Genomic DNA, 26,893 nt, shown 5'->3' on the forward strand with positions numbered 1-26,893 from the left:
AACATTTCTCTAAGAGTGCTGAATTATCTACCTCTGGACTATTTGAGAGAAAAAAAGACAACCTATCTTAATTAAACAGTTATATTTAAGGCCTTTTGTTGTAAAGGATTAAATTATCTCTATAAGTTGTTGCTGGAGATAGTCTATTGCTGTTATTACAAAACCCTAAAACATATAGCAGTGGCTTAGCAATGGATGGGGAGGACATAGACAACTGTGTGCTAGAAATTAGTTATGATAACTTAGGAAGTTGACTAATGTCAACAAGCTACAATAGATCAGGCCTAGGTTTTCACATGGACAAAGGAAACTACATTAAGGTGCTGAAGAAAGGGTGAAGCTGAATACAGGAACCAGTAAAAAAGTGAGAGACTTCAAGTTCAAGAACTATATCTAGGCACAATTTGCACTGAAAACACCTTTCACATGGAAATAAAATATAAAGCAAATTAAAAGTACTAAGTTACTGAAGGATTTTCATTGCCAAGGAAAGTACAACTTGTCTGGAAAGCCTGTAATTGCTTGACTCCTAAAGCAACTCTTATGCCCCAACTGCACAAGCTGTACAGGCCTCAGGAGGGCACATATTCAAACGAACACTTCGAACGTGGTCATTAAAAACATTGGAAAAAGAATGAGAGATGAAAATGGACAAAGAATTCCTCTAGAGACCAGAACAAGAGCTAACCAAGGACATTTTGCACTGCCAACATTTGCTCAGCAGGATTTGATTATTGCTATGGGCAAATTATTGCTCTGTATTTCCCTCTATTCTATTTTGTGGATGACAGTATTAATTGAAGTTATCCTATCCTTTTCCCATTATTGTTTAACATATGTGGGGAGGAGCAAATAATATCTCTATTAGTTTACAGGGCATTAAAATAACATGAGCTGCATACTGAGTTAACGTAGAGAACCAGAGACCAGATTCAGAGATCTGGTACTTTACCCTCAAGCCAATACCTGGATGTGGCCCTGATTGCCACCCACAGTTGTGATTACATAGTATTACATAGAGAAAGGGGTGCAAGTGGATAAGGGGCTACCCACAGGTATGCATTAAGGTATACATGCTAGTTGCATATGTATTCACTACTTTTTAAAAAAAATAATAGAACTCCTAAGAATTGGTTAGCCTGACAGCTAAAGATCCCAATTGCGAACTTTATTTTCAGCTTTATGTGGACATGTGGCAAAGTTTTAACCAATGGGGCATGAAAAGAGTGAGCAGAGATAATGATGAAGTAGATAAGCCTCTAAAAATAAGTTTTCTTATACCCTTCTGACCCCTTTTGTTTCCTGCTGACTGGAAGATGATATGTATAGTAGCAACCACCAAAGAGCCTGAGATTGATGTCTTATCTTAAGGATGACAGCACTTTATCATCTCTGAAGCAGGTACGTTTGAGTTGTAAGATGAGAGAGAAATATAATTTAAGTCACTTTCTATCTTTTTTGATACATACAAACCTGAAATCCCATATACCTGTCTTCTCCAATTCTTAATATCTATTTTCCAAATCAACACACAAAGTGAGTGCTAGTAGTGACACAAAGGAGTTTTCCTTCGCTAGAAGAAAAAGAAAATACTGGAACACAGACCCATATGCCATAATGGTGCTTCAATTAAGTATAGACTACATATACAACAGTGATTCCATAAGATTATATTGTTAACTGAAGTCTTGGCCATCTTTGTATATGTACACTGTGTGATGTTCACACAATGATGAAATCATCTAACAATGCATTTCTTAGAATGTGTCTCCATTGTTAAGCGACACATAACTGTATTTGCACATTTTTGTTGTCTTCATCGCATTCAAAATTAAAAGTTTGTTAACACATGGTTTTGTACCTTTTTTACATTTCACATTTCCTACTCATTGATGAAATACTTTGGTACATTCATTCTGCATGTCCATTACTGTCAGATAAATGACAGTCATTGAGTGGAAGTTGGCTTGTGTAGAAAAACCTAGACCATGAGAAAGTGACTACACAGATCACTGTTTGGTCAAACAGTGTGAGAGAGTCTAGAAATGAATTAACTACCTTTTACAGGCAGTTAAGCTTGCTATTTCCTGAGGTAAAGCGTAGAAATTAAAAATCTTTTTCTCTTCTTCTAATGTACTTAAAGTTAATAAAATTTCTTCTGAAACTGGCTACCCTGCAGTGTTAATGTTTTATGTTGTGAGCTTTGCATTTACTTTTTCTCTGGCTTCATGTATTTTAATTGGAATTTGAGAGTTTGGTGGTTTATTGTCTGTCTCCCTTCTAACAGAAGATTCATTAAGTAGAAACTTCCTCTCTCTGTCTCATTTAGCTCTACCACCAAATCTAGAACAGAACCCAGCACAGGATATGTATAAGTCAGACTTTTCATTTCTATGATAAAACACCTGAGGAAACACCTAAGGGGAGGAGGGATTTATTTGGCTCACAGTTTCAGAGGTTTTAGTCTACTCTTAGCTGACTGCATTGTTTCCGGACCTTCGGTAAAGCAGAACATCATGGTGGAAGGGTATGTTGGGGCAGAGATATTCAATTCATGGCAGCCAGGAAGTAGAGAAAGAAAGTGAATCCCCAGGCAAACTTTCTTCTTCTTCCTTTCATTTCATCTAGGCCCCAGCCTGTGGAATGGTGCCCCCAAATTCAGGCTGGGCCATCCCTCCTTAGTGAGTCCTATCTGTAAAGTCTAGCACAGACACACCCAGAGGTATGCTTTACTAACATCCTAGGGATCTTTTAATTTTTTGTTTGGTTTGGTTTTATATACCTTTAATTTAATTTTTCAGAAAAATTTATTAGGATATATTTGTTATACAAGGGGGATTCATTGTGACAATTCCAAATAGACTTATATTATACTTTGGTCAGATCAACCCCACCATTTCTTCTCCCCTCTACCACCTTCCCACCCCACTTAAAGCAACTGCAAGAGATTTCATTTCTCTATTTCATATAAGTATATGAATTCCATCAACCATATCTCTTCACCATCATCTCCTTCATTCACCCTCGCCTCTCCCACAAGTTACACCCCCCCACACACAAACTGTACCTATTTTACAATCTTGTCTTTCATCATTAATTTCTAAGCCAATGTTCAAGGGGTTTCTCTATGTATCCCTGCTGTGGCTATACTTTACTTTGGTCCATTCAATCCCTGCCATTATTTTCCCTTACCCTTACCCTTTCCCTCCACCCTCCACTTTTCAACAGCTTTCAATACATATCGTTATATTCTCTACTTTCACAGACGTTATGTTTTACAACATTGTTGATGCTCTTCATTTCATTTCCTTTTCCTCCTTCCATGAGTTCCATTGAATAATTCCACTATTACAAACATGTTCTACATGTAAGTTTATGTATGATCATGTTTGCTTTTGTGTATATGTTTAACTTTTGGATCTATCTTCCACATATGAGAGAAAACATGCTGCCTTTGTCTTTCTGAACCTGGCTCACTTCACTTAACATGATGTCCTACAATTGCATCCATTTACCTTCAAACCACATGGTGTCATTGTCTTTTAGGGCTGAGTAAAACTCCATTTCATTCATTTAGATAGATAGATGGATAGATAGATAGATAGATAGATAGATAGATAGATAGATAGATATAGATAAAGATGTAGATATAAATACAGGTTTAGCTATATCACATTTTCTTGATCTATTCATCAGTTGTAGGGCGTCTGATATGGGTTGTTTCCATAACTTGGCTATTGTGAATAGTTGCAATAAACATTAGCGTATGTCTCTTTTTTAGATCCTGACTCATATTCCTTTGGATAAGCCCAGGAGAGGTATCAGTGGATGATATGGCAGTTCTATTTTTAGCTTTTTGAGGAATCTCCATACTGTTTTCCATAAGTGTTGTACTAATTTTTTAGGAAGTTTTTCCCTATACTTATATGTACCAGTGTTTTTCTTACTATTTCTTATAATTGTTTCAAAGTTTTGGGCCTTATATTAAGGTCTTTGGCATACTTTGGGTTGATATTGGCATAAGGTGAGAGACAGGGAACTAATTTCAGTCTTCTAAAGCTGGATATCCAGTTTCCCAGCAACATTTGTTGAAGATGCTATCTTTTTTTCATTGTATTTTGGGCTCCTTTGTCAAAGATCAGTTGACTGTATCTGCATGGATTTATATATGGGTCTTCTAGTCTAATCCACAGATCTTCATTGGTTTTTGTGCCAATACTATTTTTTTATTGTTATGGCTCTGTAGTATAGTTTGAAATTAGTATTTTGTACCTACAGCATTGAGGTTTTTGCTCAGAATTGGTCAGGCTAATTGAGGTCTTTTGTGTTTCCATGTGTATTTTAGGATTGATTTTTCTATCTCTGTGAAGAATGTCATTGGGATTTTAATAGGAATTGCATTGAACATGTAGATTATTTTTGGTAGTATAGTCCTAGGCATCTTATAATTCTTTCAAGTTGACGATCAAAATTAAAAATCACACTAAATAAATATTTGCTTGTTGTAAAAATTAGTTAATGAATGAACCAATCAAATAATCTAAGAACCATTAGCTTGGTGTCATTTTAAACTAAATATTTCCATTTTAAACTGTAAATATTCCCTCTTTATATCTTTGTCTTGAGTTATCATCACATACACTGCAAACGAAGTTAAACAAGTAAACTAAACTTGGTCTTTCTCTCCTATAAGCCATTTCAACAGCCCAAATTATGACTGAACAAATAATCCTTCCAGGAATGCTCTCTAGGTTAATAGATGTTACCTTATCAGATGGATAAAGGAAGTAAGTTTAAAGTTAATGGACCTTCAAAGATACATCTCTATTTCACTGTTTCTTAGATAAAATTTAAACCACTAAAGGGAAAGAGACCCTAAAAGCTCAGGGACAGAGGGTGGGATTTGTTACCAGGGAAAACAAGCACTATGAGGTACTCCTTAAGGATAATATTAAGCTTCATACATGTCAGATTAAGTAATCTACTCATAAGACACTGTGGTATTGTACCTTTCTACTACACACTAAATTTTAAAGCTGCCTGTCTACATTAATTATAGCCTTCTGTTTTTAACTTCCCCATAACATTTTAGCATTTCTTCATCAACTATTTCTACCCAAATTTTAAAACATTTTCTTAACTAAACAAATTGAAATACAAAGTAATACACATTTACTATTAAAGATCAAAAGAATTAAGACAGATTAGATTGAAGAATTTAGGATATGGGATTAAAGATTGCTTTGATCTATTTAATTTAGTAGTAACCAATAACTTTCAGTTTTATAACCACAATAACCTTTTAAGTATCACATTGATGTAAGTAGGAAAATGTACCTTTTAGCTACAATATTCTCTGTGTAACCTTTTGTTTCTTCCTATGGGCAGCTCTCAGTGGTGTCTGCAGGCTTGCACTAGCATTGATCTCAGGGCAAATTAGTTTTAATCTGAGTTTGTTTGAAGCACCAGTTTCCTCTCTTTGCCTTAGTCTTATTTTCCATTTAGCCCTAGGTGCTCAGTGCGTACAGTTTGTTATCAAAACCTGATCTCAGGAAAACATCAGAAGCATAATCACACTAAAAAATATTTGACCGTTTCAAATATGAGGTCATTCTAGGAATTGAATTTAAATGCACTAACATCAAAAGCACCAAGCTTGTACTGAAGTTTCTGCAGTAGAATTTCAGCTTCAGTAAATTTCACCCTTATCCACTCAGGTCCATTGTCCCTGTCCTCCTATTTTCACGTTTTTTTATTGGTGGAAGAGTCAAATACTTGTACATTTGTGTTTGAAGAGTATGAAGATGTGGGGTGTGTGTGTGTGTGTATGTGTGTGTGCATGTGTTTGCTTTTGTGGGGTCTGGGTATGAAAGTGGGAATATGAGTGTGTGTACATAAATTTTAATGTTACTGTAAGCATGAAGACAGAGCTTCTTGAACATTTGCAATCATAGTATGCAGAATCCTCATCTTGGACTTTTGTTTTCAAAAACAGTAAAGAAAAAATTTGAACAAAATTTTACATTAGAGAAGAAATTGAAAGGTAATTAACAAGTGCTTACAATTTTGAAGGATTATGGAGATGTGTCTTCAGATCCAACTCTAAAAAAAAACAGCTTTGTTACCTAATATTTCCACTGTAATTTAAATCCACTCCTCTTAGTAACAAATTCTTGGGAATATATGTTTGCTTCACACATTTCAAGGGAAAAAAATTTGTCCCCACATCTCCAAAGCCACATTTGAATGATCAAGTTTGTTCCTTGATTAGTGGAGCACTCTGCAGAATACTCTCCTCAGCCTGAACTTCCTCTGAGAAAGAATCCCCAGTGAACATGTCACCAAGTGATTTCTCCTGGTGCATGTTCTGCTGGTTTTATCAGCACAAACAGCAGCAGAAATGCTGATGCAACTGTCAGAGAGGAGGAGGATGTGGCAGAAATTGTAAGAAGCTAAGTGAGGACCTGGCAGCGCTGTTGGCTCAGCACTCACCCTAGAAAATAAGAAGAGGCTCAATCTACAGACATGTTTATGATTTTCTTATTAGATGTCACAAGCAAGTCAATCCCTTCCAAAATATAGGAGCAATACTGAGCAGCAGGTGTTAAAATTTTAATAGTAACTGCTTTGGTAGAAAACACAGTCAGATAGCAGAGTAGTGTGTACATGGTACAAAGAACTTTGAAACAAAACCTACCTGGATTTAAATCTACAGTCTTCCAGTTACAGAATGTGGTACCTTGAGCAAATTATTAACATCTATCACACTGAGTTTTCTTATCTGGAAACTATTAAATATTTACATCATGCAGCTATACATAATGCAGGATACATTAGGTAATATTTGTGAAGAACAAATTGAGATATTCATTCTTATAAGGTTTTTGATAAATGATTGGAAATTATTATTAGCCTGACATGAGTCTGCTTTGAATTAATTGTGTTCCCAGGTGCTTGTTCTTACCCCTATCAGCACCACGATCACTAGCCTTTCTTGTTTGTTCTTCTCTGCTTCACTGGGAATTACTTTTGTTTGTATGTCCAAGTTCTATTATAATAACCTGAATATGCTAATAGAAATAAGGGACAAATTTTAGTAGTTTCCTGTTTGCTACCCTTGTAGGTATTTAAAAAATTTCAAAACACCCTCTCAAGTAGTTACTAGTGTGATCTTCATTTTAATAAAGCAAAGTTATCTAATTCACCTATTGTTAGAAAGTTAGAGAGCCTGGAGTCCAAACACGATCACCTGCGTCCAGACCTCAGCTTTTGATTACCATGAAATTATATTGAAGGAGAGAGATAAAAAGAAGGAGACATGTAAATAAGGTGACGGTGCCACCAAGTGACACAGTCCTGGAATAGCAGTGAATTCAGCAGAAGTATGTGGAAATGCAGGCAAATCATCCTAAGAAACCAGAGTAGTATCAGATGTAGAAGTGCATGTGGTACAAAGGAGAAACTGAGCCATCAGTGGAGAGGCTAAATAATTGAGGAGCATCTGGTTCGTTTAATTTTCTATGTGGAACTTATACCTTAGAACACTGATCAAAAACGACTTAAATAATTTTAAAAGCTAAGCATTTTAAATGCTAAACACTTTCAACATTAACAAAAATGCATGTAAAAGAGCCGACAAATCAACGTTGCAGGTCCTTGCCTTAAATGAACTACTGCACTGTAATTTTTCATTTATATCTGCATCTTTATGGCTGTAGAAAACACATGTCATAATAGATTTCATTTTCTGATGAAAAACTTCATTAATGCTAATTGGTATTAAAATTCTTGGAGGAACTTTGTATTGATTTATAATTAAGAGATGGAAGTGTGAGGGGAGAAATGAGAATAAGGCCTCTACGACAGTGGTGTAAAGGGATCAAACAACAAAATCCCAAGTTGTTATTGTAATCATGGAAGTAATTGATAGCTTCATATATTTGACCGCTTACTTATGGGGGAGATGCTTTCTACTTAGGCACAATCTGGAAATTATTCTTTCAACCCAAAAATCATATTCTCATAAAATTCTTCTAAGCATCAGTCTTGGTGGCACACTGCACCATGTGTATTGAGGGCATGATGAGCAAGAGAGAAAACTGGTAGAAGAAAGAGCAGAGAAACCCTCCCCAGATATTATGTAAATGATGAAAGGCATGTAAGAAAATTTACTACTCTTCAAAAACATAGAAAAGATGGAGAAAATGCTTCTTTGTTTTTAGTTATATTAATCTTGCTACACATAAACATCCATTTAGGTACAATTGGCAGAGTACTAGAACATCCCGAAATCCCTAAGAGAATAAGCAACTGCAAACCTCTGGTTCACAGAGCCATGTCCTTCACTACCACCACAGATTATTTATTCACCCAACATGAAGCCACACTCCATCTAAGCATGCGTTCCTCAGCTGAACAGTGCTCATGGTGGATGTAATTGCCTATGTCTACCATTCCAAACCTAAGTCTACTCATTATCCATTCATTTTTCTGCTGTTCAGTCCATAATAAGAACTATATTTAGAATGAATCTCAATCCATTTAGGTCACCCCCCACTGATGATTACAAAGCAGGTTTGCATGCACAAAGGAGATAAACAATGCTTCTTAGAAATCATTGCCAAGGTCAGTTAGTCTTTATGCCTACATCTGTGTTCTCAGGAAAATATTGAGCATGTACTATGAGTCTGAAATGTTAAGTTGTCTCCAAAATGTTTTCATTTTGCCATGACTAAAACCCTGTTATTGTAAGTATCATAGATAAAGGAACTGAACCTCAGAGAAGGCAAGTAGCTTGACTATAATCACTCATCTGATAAGGGTGAAAATCAACATTTGAAATTCCCAAAGACACTGAATGGTATGCACTTATTGAATAGATACTATGTAAGTGCAGAACACAAAATGTAAGGCATAACTTAGAGGTGATAAAGGGGAAATGAAGAAGGAAAATAAGACTCAGATAATATTTTTAACAGGTTGGTTGCTGAAAATTTGAGCACAAGAGTAAAATTAAGAGAACTTAGAGAGATGTACATGCAATACATCTCCAAATCTCCCTTACTTATTTCTGCTTCAAGAAAAACTTTAGACGGAAATAGACTGTCATCACGTAATTCTCTAGTATAGTCAATATCATCTACAGTTTAAAGAAAAAAATTGCAGGCTAGACAATGGTGGTACATATTCAACCCTGGACCTAACTAAATAAATACATAAAAAGGAAACTATTGCTTGTAACATTTCTATATAATTAATTTAGAAAGATATGCCTATATTTAATCTTATTAAGAAGTTAACTCTGGAAATCTATTCTAAGATCTATTCTTTTAAAATAAGATATTTTTCTGCACCAAAAATGTTTAATATAATGTTGATTATAAAATTTTATGAAGATTACATTAAACAAAGACATATAATATTTATTAACATTACCAGAAAAAATATAGAATGTCCAGTTAAATTTTAATTCCAGATAAGAAACATTTTGTTAAGGAAAAGCATGTCACATACAATACTTATGACATCTTTGCATGAGAAAATGTTGTTAATCATCTGGAATTCACATTTAATAATGAATCCTGTACATCACTAAATCTGTCAGACTTAATGTGTAATACTGAGCTTTTTAAAAGGCAGGATACAAATGTTTGTGTACAGGTAGGTTTTAGCTAGTTTAAAAAGATGCAGTATTCTTATGGTGTCTACATTTAAGTATCTTCTGTACTTCTGTTGATTTATTTATTTATCTATTGACAGTAGTCGGGTTTGAATTGAAGACCTTACACTTGCTATATGACTGTTTTTACCACTGTAGCTACACTCCCAGCCCTTTCAGCATTAGTTTATCTTTCAGGCAGTTTCTCATTTTTCTGGTTTGGCTCTGACACATTCTCCTACCTTCATCACCTTTGCAGCTGGGATGACAGACCCAGCTTGCTTTTTGAGATAGGGCTCACTAACTTCTCCTGCCTAGGCTGACCTGAACTACAATCCTCCAACTCCACCTATTGTATAGCTTAGATTATATGTGTGAGTCATCATGCTTGGTCCTATTTATTTCTTTGATGAGTATGTTTTCCTATGGAAAAATAAGAAAGGCTAATTTCATCTTAAGACAGACAATATTTTACAAGATATTCTTATAGAATAGCCTACTCCTTTCTAAAGGAAGCTTAGTTCATTCACTAGAATCTTTAATGATTTTGTACAATTTGTTATAATACACACATAATATATATGTAATATGTGTTATAAATAATATAGGAAATAATTTGCACTCCACATATATCTACATATATGGGTAGGTACATTCTCTCTATACATGCATTCTTTCTCTCTCTCTCTCTCTCTCTCTATATATATATATATATATATATATATATATACACATAGAGAGAGAGAAAGCAGATAAATACATTATGTACATTATGCCATGGTTGTTCTGAATCTTTTGTTTGTTCTAACTTTATCCCTAGATACGAGCATGGAAAATAGACAGCACTTCTCAGACTCTAATCATTGAGAGGAAAAAAAATCTCAGTTTAGTTTTAGGCCAAGTTCTCTATATACAACAGGAGGACTATAAAAACCTAACAAACAAAAAACAACAGCAACAGAAACTGCCTTTCAGTCTATTGGTGGGAAATAAGCAAGTTAATTTGTAGTCTCCCCACTTACATGACTGCCTCATTATAATCCACTCTCCACAATGCAGCAGCCAAAATATAAACCTCTGCTTAAATCCTTCAAACAATCCCATCACTCACTGCATAAAGACCCATTCTTAACACAGCCTATAATTAGGGGGCCTCAGAGCTCCAGTTGCCACCTGTTGTTTGAGTATAATCATTTGTAGTACCTCTCTTTCACTCTCAAAAGTGATCTGCTTTAGACAATAAATTACACAGTTACCTCTCTAAGTCCTGTCTTTTACTTCTATCCCACTCTTTCTTTACTTTGCATCCACCAGACATACTGGATTTCTTTTGAGTCCTGGAATATACTCTCCTACTTGGTCATTCAGGACTTCTTGGGAGTCTTTCCCCCTGCTGCCTTCAAGCACCCTTCTCTGCTACCCTTTCCTTCTCCTGCAAGCTAATACATGTTTAAACTCTATTTTCCAATCAAATGTTAGTCCAAATGCTGCATTTCTCTCAGATAATCCATTAGTTTTCCACCAGACTAGATGTGATCCTCTTAATATTTATTCACTGAGCACCACATATTTCTCCATTTATCACAGAGGCAATGTGACATTGACAAGGTTATTTGGTTAATGATCACATTTCCTATTTAACTATACATTCCAGGTTATTTTCTTTTTGTTTGCTTATTTTGTTTTGCAAGTCACTGTGCCCAATATCCATAATTGTGCATGGTACATTGTTGGTTTTGATAAATACTTATTGAACTATTAATTGAAGGAGTTACTTAGCTTTTTGATAAAAGAATACATGCAACCATTCCTACTTTAATATCCCTCCTTCAAAGGTAAACTTGAATTTTCTGTTTCATAAAAAGTTTTGTGATTTTGGTTTGACTGTTTTTTCAACCAATGGCACTGATTTCCTATACAACTTGATTCACAATGGTTTACAAATAGAGATTCGATTTCATCATTGTCTTTGTTTAGTATCAAGTCAAGTTGCAAGCCCCTTTGACTTTTTAAAAACATTCACTATTTCTCCCAAGTTACACTACCTTGTTAGAAAAAAATAGTCTTTATATATATGCTATCTTCATCAAAGCACTATTATAACTGAGTTTTCTGGGTAAATATTTACTATTTCACAATGGCTCCAATCTTTTTATTGATGTTTTTCCAGGCTTTTGCAGATGTTTCTTATAAATAATGTCTGTGGGGCTATGGTTTTTGTGAACTTTATGCTCTACTTTTATAGGAGTTGTTATTCTGGAATTAGCAAACCTGATGTACTCACCATCTTTTCAGAATCCCTTATAGTTGCTTAAATTTTAGTGTTTACTATCATTGTCCAATCTCCACGCATCCTATTTTATCTAACTTGTCTTATCTCAGCTGTTATGTACTAGTCAGAAAAAAATTTAAAATCATAGTAGACATTATTATAATTATAATAACAATAGCAAACAGGTATTGCTTATCATGTGGCAGACAGTGTTCTAAGTGTTTTTCCTGTATTAACTCAGGTCTCTATCAGGAGGGCCATAAAAATGCAAAATGTATCAGAGCATTCTCAAGCAATTATCTTGGAACAAAGAAAAGTCATTATGAAAACACAGATACTGTGCCTTAGGGGAAGAATGACAAGTCCTTGGTTCAGAGAGAGAAATAAGGAAAGTGAATGATTTTAAGCACATTCTGCACTTCAATTTCATGCTCAGTTTCAGAATGGCTAATGTTTGGCCTGTGACATTAATATTCTTTAATAGACACTTTGGACACTGGTATTGGATGATGACAATGAACAGATATTCTCCAGCTATATCCGTGTTTAGAACAAAGGTCTGTTAGTTAAATTTTTTACCTAGCAGATTAAAAAGTAGCACACAAATATATCCAAACTTATCTTTAATGTGGCCTCAAAGTTGAGTCAAACTCTTCTTCCACTGAGGGAAAAGAATCTCCTTAAGCAACTTAAATTGTTTACATTAAATGGAGGAATCCTCACCATGACATGAGAATAAATTTGATTGCAAGTCCATCTACATATAAACACTTTGATGAAATAATGGACGTTATTTGTGACGAACTTGTAAAGAATGCAATAATTATGTAACTCAACCTGTCCTATTATATAATCTTAGTTTTACTTAGTCATTAGCGTGCAACCAATTTTAACCAACTCATTCATCTTTTCTTTTCTGTGAAAGCCTCAGGAACTATTCACTTTGAGTTTCTAGTCAAGTAAGTTTTACTCAAAGATGCAACTTCGTTATTAACTGCCGTTAAAGAGATGTAAAAGTGAAATCAGCATTTGGTATTGATCTCACAGTTAATTAACTTCTATCTTGAAGTTAGTATCTCCCTAATTAATGGCCTGCGTGCTAATAAAGAAAAATGTTCTTTGTAATAGATGAGTATTTGATTTGTCTACATTTTACTTAAGGGGAAGAACCTAGTAAATATTAAATCTCTCTTCACTTAGTTTCAGATGTCACCCCTAGTTTCACTCCTGAAAATGAACAACTTCTGTCTTTTTTTATTCAGTATATGTATATTATCAAATATTAGAGATTCATAATTTTTCCTTTCTTCAAAAAACAAATCCCTCTTTCTTATAATGGGAATTTCTACAATTTTTCTCTGAAATTTAATTCATGAGAACATTTTAAAATTCACTTTATATAAAGCAGATACTTTAAAGCAACAGAGGCCAATAGGAGAAGGGTACCAGGAACTAAAGAAAAGGTTAGTTTGAGAAAAATTAATTTAGAAGGTAACACACATGTACAGGAAAGCAATGCAAGTCAACTCCCTGTAGAGTTATCCTTACCTCAACTAGCAAAAAACCTTGGTCCTTCCTATTATTGCTTATACTCTCTCTTCAACAAAATCAGAGATAAGGGCAAAATAGTTTCTGCCTGGTAGCGAGGGGGTAGGAGGGGGGATGATGGGGTGGGGGGAGGGAGGGGGCAGAGGGAAGGGGGGAGAAATGACCCAAACATTGTGTGTACATATGAATAAAAGAAAAAAAAAGAACAAGAAGCAGAGATGACTTATCAATATAGATGTGAATAGAAAGATTATTCTAGAAGCACAGAAGGGCTAGTTAGTAAGGAAGATAAATTATAGCTAGGATGAACAAAAGGGGGGTTATTATAAAAGTAAAAATAAAAACTGAGGGCCTGAACCAGAGCTAGGACAGTAGGGAAGAAAAGAAAGTACAGATATAAGTGGGATTTGAGAAGCCAAAGTAAGAAAGAATAGAAGACTAGGTAAGATAAGTATCCCTTAGGTTCAGTAATTATGTCATTGGTGTCACTGGTTGATCACAGTTACACTCATTTTGATATCTGGTACAGAGACTAGTTTTTGGAAGACCTATTAGATAATCTTCAATATAAAATCTTATATTAACTAAATCATAAAACTTTACTAACGCAGAGGAATTTGGAAGTAGACCACTTAAATTAATAAGCAGTCTATGTAAAGTAGTATGGAAGAAAATTTTATTTTGTGATATATTGTCTTATCCTATAAAGTAATTTTAGACCCTTAAAAACATTAACTTTGTAAGATGAAAAAATTAGATTGTCAATGTTTCAAACATAGCTATAGATTTAAATTAAGTGTGCTTAACTCATATATATATATATGTAAATATATTTAAAATTACACATATATACCTTCTAGAAAGAGACTTAGAAAAAGACATCATTAACAGCCTGGCTAATGCAAATGTGAAGGCTAAAACAGTCCCATTATCTGCTATTTTTGATCTGGGGACCAAAGAAAGCTGTGGTGAAGGTCAAAGGCCTGAGATCTGCAGTGTTAATGGTGTAGATTCCAGTTTGACTATGGAGGCCTGAAAACCAAGAATGCCAAACATAGTAAAAAATCAGTGTCTCTGCTCAAACAGTCAGGCAGAGAACAACATCAGCTTTATTACACCTTTTTGTTCTTTTTAGGCCCTAATCATTTGTGTACCTTCTTTACCACCTTGGGAGGAAAATCTGCTTTACTCAGTCCAATAATTTAAATGTTAATCTCTTTTTGAAACATCAAAAATGGAGAACAGGAAGGTAAAACAGGTCCTGTCTGGGCATTGGTACCAGTGGAAGGAGGGAGGATACAAAGAAAGGGTGTGGGAGGGTGACTATGGTGGAAATAAAAGTGGAACAATGAGAATTGTTGAAACTATTCTAAGAATGGAAGAAGGGGAGATAAAGGAGAATAATGAAGGGGATGAATTAAACTATGATATATTGTAAGAACTTTTATAAATGTCACAATGTACCCCCAGTACAACAATAAAATAACAGTAAAAAAATGTAAAAAAAAAAATCCTTAGAAACATGTGCAAAACTAATATTTAACCATATATCTGGGCATCCTGTGGCCCAGTCAAATTATTGTGTAAAATTAACCATCACAATATTCCATTTGTGAAAATGCCCCAAACCACTGATATTTTTAAGAAGCATAAAACACAAAATGCAAGAATACCACTTATTTTAACTGGTAACTCATGATAGGCTGTAAGTATAATTCATTAGATTCTAATAGCCAAACCAGAGATCATGTATTTTTTTAAGAAGTTATTATTTTTATGTTACAGCCATGAATTCTTTTGTTTCAGCAGGCTATAAAATCCTTAAATCAGACTCAAGACACAGAATCTTGTCACAGTTAGCTTTCCTCAAACATTAAGATCACTGATTGTTGTGAATAATAGGTGTGTTTGGGGTTTAGGTTGAGAACTGAATACAGAAAATGAACACAGTAAATTGTGTCCATCCACAAAAGGCCAAAAATAGTCCTAAGAAACTCATATAACTTCAAGTTTCGAAACTAAATTGTGCTATTTCTGTAATAACTTGGTACAAATGTGATATGCATAGTAAGAATATTTTCTAATCAAACATAATTAGAGATTTTCCTTATCAAGTTTTGCCCATTCTGGAGCTCAGAATCTTGACAGTTACATAGGCTACTTCACAGCCATATCAATTAGCAATACATATGAGAGGGACATAATGAAAAGTGGCCAGAGATTATACTATCTTTTACTTTATATAGTGTTATACTTAAAACTGCAGACACCACATAGATGTAATGACCTCAATTTTTATAATAACATTTCACGATTAGTTAGAAACCCTTGGCTAAATGTGGCTATAAAAATATTTTTGTCTTAACACAGGGCATATTTCTTTTTTTCATTTGTGCAGGTTTGGCTGGCTTCCCTATACATGTCCCAAAGGGTTTATGCCCTTCTGGGTAGTTAAGAAGTTTGTTTGCATCAGGTATCTATTTGCTAAGTACTATCAACTTCTCTCTTTCTATCCTCAAAGTTACAGTTTTGAATAGAGACATAATCAACTACACTGGTAAGTAACCATTTGCTCCAATGATGTGAAAAATGACCATGACAGTAAGCAGTTTACTTGTCTTTTTCCTCACTCGGTTTTCTCTTATCCCTGCTCATTTTGAAAGTCAGGCAAATGTGTCTAGGTCCTCAGGTGATAGTCTCTAATATTACAGTCTACACACCAGATAAATGGATAAACATTTTATATTCATTTTCTTTATTTTTGAAGTAGTGAAAGAATCCTATACAATAGGTATAATTATTCTTTTTGGGGGTGAAGAGGAAGATAGCCTTGAAACAGGGTTGTAAAACATGGTAAACTGTCAATTAAAAGCTGTAACCTCGGACAGAGCTGTGAGGAATTGCCCATTAGAGCCATGCAAAAGTTCAGGACCAAGATGAAAGGCACCATGCAGAGATAAGTACCCATTCCTGCCTTTCTTTGTCTCCACTTGTAAATAAACTTTCCAAAGCAGGCCTCCCCTGCTGTTCTTATCTAAACCTTAGGTCTCTAACCCACTACTAGCCCTACTTTATGGGAGAGCACATTCCTTGTAACCTGATGCCCAGAACTGCCTTTTAAATAGCCTGTGAAAATTAGAGATAAGGGCAAAATAGTTTCTGCGGGGTATTGAGGGGGGGAGCGGGAGGGGGTGGAGTGGGTGGTAAGGGAGGGGGTGGGGGCAGGGGGGAGAAATGAACCAAGCCTTGTATGCACATATGAATAATAAAAGAAAAATGAAAAAAAAAAATAGCCTGTGAATCCTTTGTTCAGGGCTCAGACACAGGTACACGTCTGGGCCCGCTAGCGTAAAAAATTAAAATCTGAGTTCTCCACTCCTCTGAGTGTCGCTTGGCTTCTCCTCTGACTATATTGCCACAACAGGGGTAGGGGGTGGGACTGGGTTATGAACTCAGTGCTTCCGATTTGCAAAGCAAGCCCTCTGCCTCTTGAGCCACATCTCTAGATCTGAATTATTTATTCTTATAGATTAGGAAGTCAGGCATGGAATAGTTATTTAATTTGACTAAGTTTTCATAGATTAGAGACACAGCAATAGAAAAATAAAATTCTAGGTATCAGTGATGCCAAGGAGCTAATGATACCAAGGAGTACCAGGGTTCTCCCCAGAGAAGTAGAACCAATTATATATGATATATACGAAGTTGTTTACTATGGGGAATTGACTCACATAATCATTGATGGTGAGAAGCCCCACAATCTGCCCTCTGCACACTGGAGACTTAAGGTCTTAAGAATTTAGCAACTTGATGCTCCATATAGGCAGGGGGGAGACCAATACCTCATCTCAACATGGCAGGTAGGAAGCTTAAGGGGTAAATTCCTCTATCTTCCACCTTTTTGTTCTACTCAGGCTCTCAATAGACTAGATGATGACCACTTACACCACAGAGAGGTGTCTACTTTGCTGAGTCCATGAGTTCAAATGCTAATCTCATTTGGAAACAATCTCACAGAAACACTCAGGAATAATGCTTAATCTTCACACCCTTTGTCCTTGTCATGACAACACTAAAATTGGCCATTGCCAATCACCAAATTATCACCATATAAAAGCATTAAGTGTTTAGGCTCCAGTATTAGATTATTTGCATTCACTTCCTGGTTCCACTCCTTTTCTAGTTTTGTGAGTTCTTATTTAACATCTCTAAGCCCAAGTATCTTCATCATTGTAATAGGTATACTGATCATTCATGACTCCTAAGGTTATTGTGAAGCTTTAAGAGATAAGACATATTCACAGTTTGGCCTAGTATCTGGTATATGCAAAAATTCTTGACAAATGTTAGCTATTAGTCATTAATACATCTTTGTTTCCTACTACACTGAGGGAAAAAGGGCTATTCTTCCTGAACATTTTCAAGAAAAATAGTGTGTAACTTCTACCTGAGTCCCAGAGCCTTCTTCATTTCACAGAAATATGGACATCATGATAAGAAGTTCTCCTAACTTCTTTACTACCCCATTTTGCCTGAAGAAAGATACTACCATTGTAGCATACACAAAAACAAAGAAGAAATGCCATGAAAATCCAATCTTAACTGACTTAAAATCTTGTTTGCAAATGCTAGTTGTAAAGAACTTACTTCTTTTCTTGACTCTTTTCCAACTAATGATTATCATGTGTTTACCACATGCTAAGCATTTAGCTAAGCTTTTTTTTTACTTATCACTTACTTCTCAGAATAACACTATAAAATAGGCATTTTTATCATCATGTAATAGACAGGAGATGGAGACCCAAATAGTTACTTAACATTCCATAATTAATGCAACCATTATCTGATAGAACCTGGGTATGACCAGTCTTCTAATTCTAAGCCACTTTCTTTAAACTGTACCACAGTCACTACTCATCCATCAACTACATTTGTCACATGGTAAATATTTATGCTGTGGCATTTAATTTAAATCATCTATAAGTGTTAAAGTGAAAAAGACCTCAAATTATCTCCACACTGAATTAAATTAATAAATATATGATCAATTGATATAACTATAGATTAATATATTATAGCTAAAACCAAAATCAAAATGACAAAATGACAATTCCACCCTGAATTTATCAATCTTGTGAGACAAAAGTTTTATATTATTCTTATTAAGGTTTTCAAAGACCTATTCCCCGAGAAATTCTTCAATTAATTTCCTCTTCTTGGGCAACAGTATAAGCATAACAACCTTTTGTAAGTACATTAACTTTATGTCATGCAATGATACATTTTCATTCTAAATCAATCCAGATCTTCTGTATTCACTGACTCTCTTTTACCCAGGGTTATCCTTCCTGGTCACAATGTAATATAAATACTTTGAGTTTTTCTTAGAATAACAAAGTCATAAAATTTTAGAGGAGAAAGCAACTTTGGAGAGCATATAATTTAAAACTGCCATTTTAAAGACAAGGACAATAATATCCAGAAATCATGAGTGGCCTGGTCAAGCGTGGAAGTAAGGCACTACAAAATGTAGATTTCAGGTGGGAATATGACATTATTTCCTGATACAGTCAATATTCCCTCAAGAACAACTCTTATAAGGCAGGAATAGACCTGTAGGAGGTATTTCCTCTCTAGAGGAAGTTAATATTTAAATGGAAAGAAAAGGCATGATGATATATTGATTCCATTCTGTAAAACAGAATTTCCATTAGAAAATTTACCAGTTATAAGTACATACATAACTTCATATATCAAAATACTATTACTAGAGTTAGAAATTATATACAAAAAGTGATATGTTAGAAAGTATAAATTCTGAGTCTATGAACATCTTGAAATACAAGAGTAAAATACTGAGGTCAAAGTTTAAGCTGAAGAGAAAAACAAAATGGTCCTTAGCAATGACTCAGCATGTTTGGGCATCTTCCATGAGGACAACTTGTCACATTCTGACTAACCTAGAGAAGGTGTCACCTCCCTCCAAAACAGTGACACATTGCAGAGGCTACTTACCTCACATTAACTCTAAGAAATAAGACACTTGTTACTGCAACCCACTGGGTCTTCCACTGTCCTTTAAAGACTGATTTAGAAGGGAAAAAACTAGGGCTATGTTTTCTGGCAATGTAACAAATAATTTTCAGCTATTCAATTAGTGGAACAAATTGACAAGAAATACTAAATGTCTCTATTACCAGTAAAAGTGAGAAAATATGAGAAAAAAAATGTCATCGTGGACCAGATCAATCATTTAAGCTTTCCAGTAAGTGGTCTCCCAAAATGTTACACTGAAGACCTCTAACTTCCTTTGACAAGCTGACATGCATCAGCCATCAATTAATTTATCTGAACTATTCTTGAATCTGTATTTCTCAACAACATCACCTTTCTGGGAAAAGATTTTCATATGTTTATAATCACTTTCAAGTGTGAAAGATAACCTTTATTCCTGTAATTAGAGATCAAAGAAACAGATCTGAAGTTACTGTGTACACATCCTTCAAAATGTTTTAACTTCAATCATCTCCACTCTCAGCTTTTATCTTCTGAAGTTGGAACCTGCTCTTTTGTGTGGGCATCATTAAATGGAGACTTGTCGATGCCATTTTATCTGCAGAGCTATTGAAATGTCCAATATCATTTTAAAATGTGATCACTTCTAGGAGTACTAATATAATCTATTTTAAAATTCTTTTTGATGCAAAAACACTTTAAAAAAAACTTATCACATGATTTCATTTCACATGAAATCACATGTCCAGAAACACCCAAAGTGTTTATTTTTCATGTTCCCTATTTTGTTTTATTTTTAAGATGCTGGATTGGCAGCTCACTATAAGTTGGCTTAGAGTGAGTCAGGCTAGAGTAAAGGGCCATCTGCTTTTCTGAATGGTCTTCTCTTTCCAAAAGAATTATTTTATCTTGATGCTGACCACTATGGATAATGCAATTTTGAGGATAATTTCTCCTAGTACCCTATAAATATCAAAATGAAAATTTATTTTGAAAATCTAAGAAGCAATAAACATGTGAACATGATATTGATGAGATTAACTTGCACTGTAACATTAATTTCTGTTTAATGTAAAATTGCTATCAAGCATAATAATTTTATGTTTGCTTTTCCCGAATAAAAATAGCTTTAATGCTAAATTTTTCAGTTGATAATAATGTAGTGAGCAGGAAGAGATGAGAGTCTAACATATTTTAACATTGCAGGTGTTTGTTAAATACATTTGAATGAGTAAATGAGCAATTTTGGGAAAGCGTAGCAGTTATTCATCACATACATAATAAATAACATTTTATTTGAATAATTTAAAAATTACTTTAAACACTAATCCAAAGCACTAATGTGTCAAGAAACAACCTTTTTCTCGAATTTTGAGGCTAACATTATTGGCTTCACCATTACTGTGGCTTCATGGAATGAATACCCTTTAACTCTTTTCTTGCTATTATGTTATTATAATAATCTAAAGACTGTCTAGGAAACACATTCTTTTAAAAATATACATTAACCTTTTTTTCTTGAATCTTGCCTTTTGATGAAATGGGGAATATGATCAAAGAAATTGCAATCAAATAACTCTTTTTATGGTTTTCCTGGTTCCTGTGATGTGCAATAAATACCTTGCCATGAAAATCTAAGTAAATATTATCAGAAGCTAATATCAGAGATTTTTATTAAATGGTTCCAATATGATTTAAATTCATTAAGTCTTCCCAAACAAGAGAGAACTAGTTTTAATCATTCATTAATATATTTAACAAATGTATTCAGAAACAATTATTTTCCAATGAACCTGAAAATACAACTCATTCATATACATGCTCATCTCAGTTTTGTTTATAATATCAAATATCTGAAAAAGCAAGTTTTAATTATTAAATTAAATTATTTAATTATTATTAATTATTATTTAAATTATTAAATTATTTAAATAAACAGCATTTGACTAAAGTTCAAGCAGTCTCAAATTTATGTCAATAAATAATGGTTTATAATAAATTATTAATTTGAAAGAAAGTATAAAGACCCATTAAGGATAAAGACTCATATTTTATATTATTTCTGTAGCTCTAATATATGAAGACAGCAATTGAGTATTCAGTTTTTTTCTTTTTTTCTTCTTAATATCAATGCAACATTTCTAAAGTACTTTGACTTCAAAAATATGGGAAAAATCTATTGTGGGAAGATTTTTGTGTAAGTACTAATGGTAAAGTAATATTTAAGATCCAGGTGAACAAATTTTAATATGTAGTTTATTAAAGGAAACAATTTGTAATTGCAATAACATATTATGAAAGCTTATATAATCATAATATGATATATTAATTATAATAAGAAATGTGCAAACATGCATTTTAAAATAAAATATTAATGAAAATTTTAAGCAGGGTCTAGTGGTACATGTGGACAATCTCATCTACTTGGGAGGATGAAGCAGGATGATCACATGTGCAAGCTCCACTTGGGCAAAGTTAATGAGACTCCACTTCTAAAAAAAAATTAAAATAATAGAAACAAGAGGGCTTGGGAATGGCTCAAGTAGTAGAGTTTTTGTCTACAAAAATAATTTTAGAATTTAAAATGTTGGCCTTACAAAGAGATTTAGAAGAAAATCTATCACAGGTCTCTCATTAATGGACTCCTAGGTTTTTTGGACAGGATAGTGCAATGTTTCACATATGCATATGTGTTCTTCATTTTATTAAAGAGGAGCATAAACTCTCTAGAACTGAACTGCCCTGATCAAGACCACATTGCTATTAGTTGCATGACATAGGCCTAGAAAGTAGAGCTTAGGATAGATGCTACATATGAAATTTGATTACTTAGGTCAACAATTGCTAAGAAACCCACCTGACTGCCCAGTTTCCTTCAGTTGATATCTCTAGTGTCCTATTCAGTAGTATCCTTTAAACCAAGAAAAATGAGTTGTTAATTTTTATGGTTCGTAAATATAATATATATACATATATACAATTTATATAGAGAATTGATTTTTAAAGCAGGGTCTATATAGGCAAAAACTCACAGTAAGATGAGAGGAAGTGAGGGGGAATAGGGAGAGGGTTATGAAAGTAAATATTATAGAAATACATTATTTGTGTATATGAAAGTACACAATGAAATCCACCAAAAACTGTTTAAAATAGGAGGGAGGAATGAGAGAGATTGGTTAAGTAATAGGAGTATAGATGGAATGAATTTGATCAAAAACATCATATGCATGTTGTAGGTATCTCAATGAAACACCTTTTTACAATTAATTTATGCTAATAAAAATTGTAAAAAGAAAAAAGGGGAAGTAACACCAATCTACAACTCTTTGTTTAAATCCTTGACTTCCCAGACTTCATTCCTTCATTATCTCTAAGATAATGAATTTTATAGAAGGTAGAAAAACTCAGACAGAGAAGAAAGCATGTTATTTGTGTGCATGAGCCATTATGCTATAACCAAAAAATACATAAAGAACTGTTGACCTTTTTATCCATTATTCTAAGTTGAAATATGTTATTTTTAATTCATGAATTTTTCTTTTAGCCATTCTTTCATTGCTATTGTGAATAATATGTGTGGAATGTATATATATTAGCTTGAAGATACTAATTTCATTTCTTCTTGGGGGACATACATAGAAGTAGAATTGCTGGTTACATGTTACTTCTATTTATTTTTTGAAGAACTTCTGTACTGTTTTCCATAATGGCTGTGTTAATAGACATTCCCACTAACAGTGTATAAGGGTACCCTTTCCCTATACCTTTGGATATAATCATGTTGTGTTTTAATAATAGCCATCTTAGAAAGTTTGAGGTGATATTTCATTTGGATTTTGATTTGCATTTCCCTAATGACTAGCAATGCTGACATTCTTTTCATTTACCCACTGGCTATATATGTGTATTCCTTTGAGCACTGTCTTTTTTGGGTATTTTGCACTTTAAAATTATTTATTTATTATTTATTTATTACTATTGTGTTCCCTATGTGTTTTGAATACTAGCCCTTTATTGGCTATTTAGCTTGAAAATTTTTCTTTCATTCTGTAGGTTGCATTTTTACTATGTTGATCATTTCTTTTGCTGTGCAGAGATGTTTTTGTTTGATGTAACAGCACTTGTTTATTGTTGATTTTGTGAATGGTACTGTTGATATATTATCCAGAAAACCATTGCCAAGATCAATGTAAAAGAACTTTTTCTGCATGCTTTCTTCTAGGAGTTTTATGGTTTCAGATCTCATACTGAAGTTTTTTAATCCATTCAATTTAATCCATATTTATTACATTGCATAAAGGTTGAATTTCATTCTGTTACATGTGGATATCCAGTTTTCCCCACACCCACAGAGACTATCTTCCCCAATGTGTATTCCTGGTGTCTTTATAAAGATTAGTTGACCATGTATGTGTGGATATATTTCTGGGCTTCTATTCTGTTCTTTTGTTTACTTTTATGCCACTACCATACTGTATTGATAAATACAAGTTTGAATTATGTGTTGAAATCATGGAGTCTAATGCCTCTAGCATTATTGTTTTTTTTCATGATATTGCTTGGCTATTCAGAGCACTATGTTGTTCCCTACAAATTTTTCCATGAAAAAAATCCCATTTGAATTTTGATAGAGATTGTACTGAATCTGAATCTGTAGGTCACTTTGAATAGTATAGGCATTTTAATAGTATTATTTAAATCTGTAAACATGAGATATCTTTGAATTTACTTACATATTATTATATTAATTTCTTGAATTAATATTCTATGGTTATAGAATGAAGCAAAAGCAGTTCAAAGAGAAATGTTAATAGCAATAATTGCCTACATTAAGACAAAAGAAAAATCACAAAGAAACGTCTAGCTTCACATCTCAAGGAATTAGAGGAAAAAAACAAAGGAACAAACTTAAGCCTGAAGCAGCAGAAGGAAGGAAATAATAAAGAACAGAAATGAATGTACTAGATCCTGGAAAGATAATAGGAAACTAAGAATAAAAAGATTGGGGAAATGAGCAAAAACATCCAACAAAGAAAAGCCCAGAACAAATAGCTTTGCTAGTGAATTCTACCAAACATTAAAGGAAGAATTTATGTCAATCCTTCTTAAACTTTTCTTAAAACTTGATAAGGAGAGACCACTTTAACTCATTTTGTAAAGCCATAAATACTCTCATACCAAACTCACCTAAAGATACAATAAAAAAGAGAAAATTTTGGGCCAATATTTGTAATGAATAGATATAAAACTCTTCAACAAAAGCTAGTAACCTGAATGAAACAGAATAATATTAAAAGACTCATACTCCACAGTAAGTGGGATTTGCCCCTTTGACACAAAGACTGTTGAACCTCTGCAAATCAACTAATATGATACATCACATTAACAGAATGAAGGATCCAAGCCATAGAGTCTCTCAAAAGATACAGAAAAGGCATTCAACAAAATTCTTCTAGATTCAGGAACAAGACAAGGATGCCCACTCTTGACACTTTTATTCAACTAAGTTTTGGAAGTCCTAACCAGTGTAATCAGGGAAGAAACTGAAATAAAAGATAGCTAAATTAAATTGTCTCTGGAGATATATATTACAGGTATTTGGCCCTTTTAAATTTATTTATTTATTATTATTGTGTTCCCTATGTATTTTAAATACTAGGCCTTTATCAGACACATAATTTGAAAAAATATGTACATAAACCTAAACACTCTACCAAAAAAATAGATTTTTGAAAATTAAATTTAGTTAGATACAACAAAACAAACATACAAAATTCAGTTGGATTTGTATACATTAGGAAAATATCCCCCTCAAAATTTAGGGAAACTATCTTGTTTATAGTAATTTCAAAATAATACTTAAGAATAAATCAATAATATTTTGATTGTGTGCCAGTCTTCCTTGTTTGTCTTGAGGTCCCTGAGTATAGGGCTTACTTTTTCATCTTTGCTATTCTGCTAAGCTTAATACTTGATCCATAATATACATAAAATACATATTTGTTAAATGAGTACTTAGAGTATAATAATTTAATCCCTAAAAATATTAGATTCATTAATATATGCAGAAGTTTCTCAGGGAGAAGAAGGATGAACAAATATAATTTGAAGGAACATGTTCCTAAATGTTTTCTTCCTTATAAAGATAGGGTTATAAATTTGTTTAATGGAATAAGACATGCAAAAACCTCCCGTTAAAATGCAAATAGGCTATGCACAAGGCAAAATATATCAATTCATATAGTGTATTGTCATACATTATCAAATAACAGACAAGCCAGGACTCAAAATAGCTAAGTAGAGATGATAGAGTTTATCCAAACATAAGCCAACACCTGGGGAGAAAGTAAAATTACTGGGTACCACAGTGAAAAGTAAACATGAAAGTTGATCTGAGGAGGCAATGAAAATATAATCTGTCTATAGAGAAAGTCACAAGAGTTCTGAAATCATAATATGGAGTGAAGAACACTATCCTACAGGGACGAGAAAAATTTAGGGAAATTAAAAAAAAAATGGTAAACTAATCATCACCCTCAAGTTCATTATAGCAAATAGAAACTTGATTTTCCTTCTGTCCTTATGCTTTCACGTTACCCTGCTGTAGTGCAAATGATCACAGAAACACATTGGCCACACTTATTGAGTTGTCTGTATCTTCCATACCTGTTGGAGACCTCTCATTCATGTCAGCATTTTAGGCTTGCCATGAAATAATGCTAAAAGCATCAACCTACAGGTTCTGGGCTTCGTGCCAGCTACTCACTTATCATCTCTTCCCATGACAGCAACAAGAATATACCTGCTTCCCCTGACCTTCTCACTTTACTGTCCTTAATTTTCTTCTATGTTAGAATGGTCTACACACACATACACACACACACACACACACACACACACACACACACAGATCTTCTAATCACAGATTATGCTGTTTCTTCTACAACTAAAAATTACATTCTAAGTTCTTTGGTTATAACATCTGTTTACCCTAGTAATGATTTTCTTAGTTTCTGTGGTAAAGTTTTGAAACAGTGTGTGTGTGTGTGTACAAATGCATTTGTATGTATATTTAGGAGCCTAACATTTCATGGAAAATTTTTATAAAATGCTTGTAAATAAGTCATTTGTTTCCACTGCTCTTTATGTGACATTCCACATGCTTTTTGTTGTGAATTCATAGTTTTTATTCTGGAAAACCAACAGATAATATAATACTAAAAGAAAAGTTGATTGTTGGCAATGTCTAAAATGGCTCCAGTCAAAACCATAAACAAACCTAGTAAACAGAATTCCTGGCTACTCCACTTATCAGCTTGAAAAAAATGTTTTAGCTCCTGAAACTAATGACACTCTTCAATCTCTCTGACTTGTTCCTGATATAGAAAATGGAAATGAAA

The 26,893-nt window shown here is 33.7% G+C and overlaps 1 long non-coding RNA gene across 1 annotated transcript in view; it reads left to right on the forward strand.

Annotated features, from left to right (window-relative positions):
* The window catches only part of LOC141414080 (uncharacterized), a 194,169-nt gene that overhangs the window by 75,279 nt on the left and 91,997 nt on the right, over window positions 1-26,893 (forward strand). Inside the window, exon 2 of the long non-coding RNA XR_012439175.1 lies at window positions 15,877-15,951. This is a non-coding gene — a long non-coding RNA (uncharacterized lncRNA). The remainder of the gene's footprint in view (window positions 1-15,876; window positions 15,952-26,893) is intronic.

Source organism: Castor canadensis, chromosome 11 (genome assembly GCF_047511655.1).
Source record: "Castor canadensis chromosome 11, mCasCan1.hap1v2, whole genome shotgun sequence".
NCBI classification, from domain to species: Eukaryota; Metazoa; Chordata; class Mammalia; order Rodentia; family Castoridae; genus Castor; species Castor canadensis.